Here is a 2,555-nt window from a genome sequence, read left to right on the forward strand (position 1 = left end):
TATGCCATGGGTCAAAAAAGAAACACATAGGTAATTAGAATATATTTGAATTGAATGAAAATGAAAACAGCATATTAAAATTGACAGGATGCAGCTAAAACAGAGCAGGTGAATACGCAGCTTTAAATGCTTGTATCAGAATTTTAGAAGGCCTAAAATCAACTGTTTTAAGTTTCTACTTAAGAAGCTACAAAAAGTCAATTTAACTCACAGAAAGTAAAGCAAGGAAATAATAAAGAGGAGATACCAGTGAAGGCAAAATAAAAAGGTGAAAAAGATCAGTGAAACTAAAAGCTACTTCTTTGAAAATATCGGTAAAATTGATAACCTTCTCCATTGACACTGACTGAAAAAATAAAAATGAGACACAGATTACCAACATGAGAAAGAAAAGGGTTATCATGACATCTTGCGCAGACATTAAAAAGATAACAGTTTATCTTTTATGAACAAGTTTTCAACAATAAATTCGACAATTTCAGTGAAATAAATTCCTTCAAACTGCCGAATCTAACTCGAGAAGTAACGAAAATGGTGAACAGCTCTATATGTATTAAATAAACAGAATCCGTAATTAACACCTTCCCACAAAGAAGACTCTAGAACAAAATTTAGCTGATGACTAATACTACACTTTAAAGGAAAAAAGACTATCAATCCAATATGCACTCTTCGATAAAAAAGAAGAGGAAACACATTTAATGAAATCAGTATTACTATAATACCCCCAAAAATGATAGATCAATATTGCTTATGAACGTAGCACAATATTCTTTGATAAATCAGTGAATAAGATCCAGTGAGTCAGAAGATATAATAATTAAAATGGTTATGCCAGGATGCATGGAATTGGTCTGAATATTAATATAAATAGCCATATAAACAAAATAATGGGGAAAAAAGCACAAAGTCTTCTTTATAGATGCAGAAAAAAAGCTGTATATAGCAGAGCAAGAGGGAGATTACACACCCGGTGACAGGCTCTACGTTCTTCCAACTACACCAGAACACCATGGGCTCTCATTTCTTCTATCCCTTTGCCCCTGCAAATCAGGACTCTTTCCCATGCCAGCTACAGAAATACTATTTGAATAGGAGAGCATCTGCTGGTAAGGCAGCATAAAAGGAGTGTAAAAAACACATTTCCATCCAGCAAATCCACTTCTACTGGTAGACTGTATCTCACCAACCAGATCATCATAAAATACATTGGTAAATCATCATGGAGAAATCTCTTATCTTCAATGAGGCTTTGTGAAATTCAAGACTATTAAATGTTTCCCTTCATTAATTTAATGCATATTATTAAAGCTTCAGTGCAATTTTAGTTCAAGATACAGGGTGACTTCCATACAGTATAAAATCTAGTGCTTGGTTTCCAGGAATTTTAATTATAGTATGAAAAAGTCATATGCATTCGAAAAGCTAACTGATTTATGTTTTCTAATGGGGTACGTAATGGGTGGTAGGGAAAGATAGTGTCAATTAGTCCAATTAAGTTTTTAAGTCTGTATATCAAGTTTACCTTTATCATGAAATCCCTGATGATTCTTAGGCCAACAAAATGGGGAAATACGTGAATTAACTTGTACTGGGATTTTATCACTGGCAATTATCAATTATGTCATAAAATCATTGAGTAAATCATTGCTCAAGGAGTATTTAAAAATCTACTCACAAGAAATTACATATCAATTTTATCAACTTTAAGTTTATTAACTTATCTATAGATTGCTGGCAGTACTAAAAAAAATACTCAAAAACCATAACCTAGTATTTCTTAAAATCACATTTAAACTATACCTGGCATTTTCTTTGAACATAAATGCTCACAGTTAACAAACTTGGCCCTAATTCATCAATGGTCAAATGATGACTGGTAATTATTAACAATAATAACAAAACAATAATTTATGACTAATACTTATAACCAACCAATTGCTAGTCACTCGTAAATGCTTTCAATATCTTATTCAAGCTTCACATGGGGTTGATTTGCTGAGTTACCCCATTTTACAGGTGAAAAATCTTATGAACAAAGGGTCAAGTACTTTGTTCAATGCCACACAGCTAGTAAGGAGCACAGGTGAGAGGTGAATCCAGATAATGTGGTTTGAGAGTCCATATTCTCAAACACTATGCATATTGCTGCTTGCTGAAGGGCATGGAATGTGTCTTAGTAAACGTTTTTTAGTTCATGAACATATACTTGTCAATTTTTACTTAATACCTAAAAATCACCAATATATTTTTTTTAATTTTTCCCTATTGTTTTAAACAATATCAAACCATCTTTTAACTTTTGAAATGGCCTTCCCTCAACGTCCTTTCTATTTTATAAACATTAATGAACAACTTATATAGAGATGGAAAAAATAGCTTCAGTAATTGTTTTGAACTCAAACATTTTGCCTAGTTTTGTTTATGCCTCAACCTACTTGACACTATGTTATGTTTTTAACTATTTTGTACTAACAGAGAATTGTGCTGTAAGAATTGTAGAACATGTTTTATTTATCTTACCATGACAATCTTCTCCCTCTACTTAATAAAAT

The 2,555-nt window shown here is 32.0% G+C and overlaps 1 protein-coding gene across 2 annotated transcripts in view; it reads right to left on the reverse strand.

Moving 5' to 3' along the window:
• MALRD1 (MAM and LDL receptor class A domain containing 1) overlaps nucleotides 1-2,555 on the reverse strand; it is a 747,156-nt gene that overhangs the window by 368,221 nt on the left and 376,380 nt on the right. The window lies entirely within an intron of this gene.

The sequence above is a fragment of the Ursus maritimus genome, unplaced genomic scaffold (assembly GCF_017311325.1).
Source record: "Ursus maritimus isolate PB19 unplaced genomic scaffold, ASM1731132v1 scaffold_31, whole genome shotgun sequence".
Classification (NCBI taxonomy): Eukaryota; Metazoa; Chordata; class Mammalia; order Carnivora; family Ursidae; genus Ursus; species Ursus maritimus.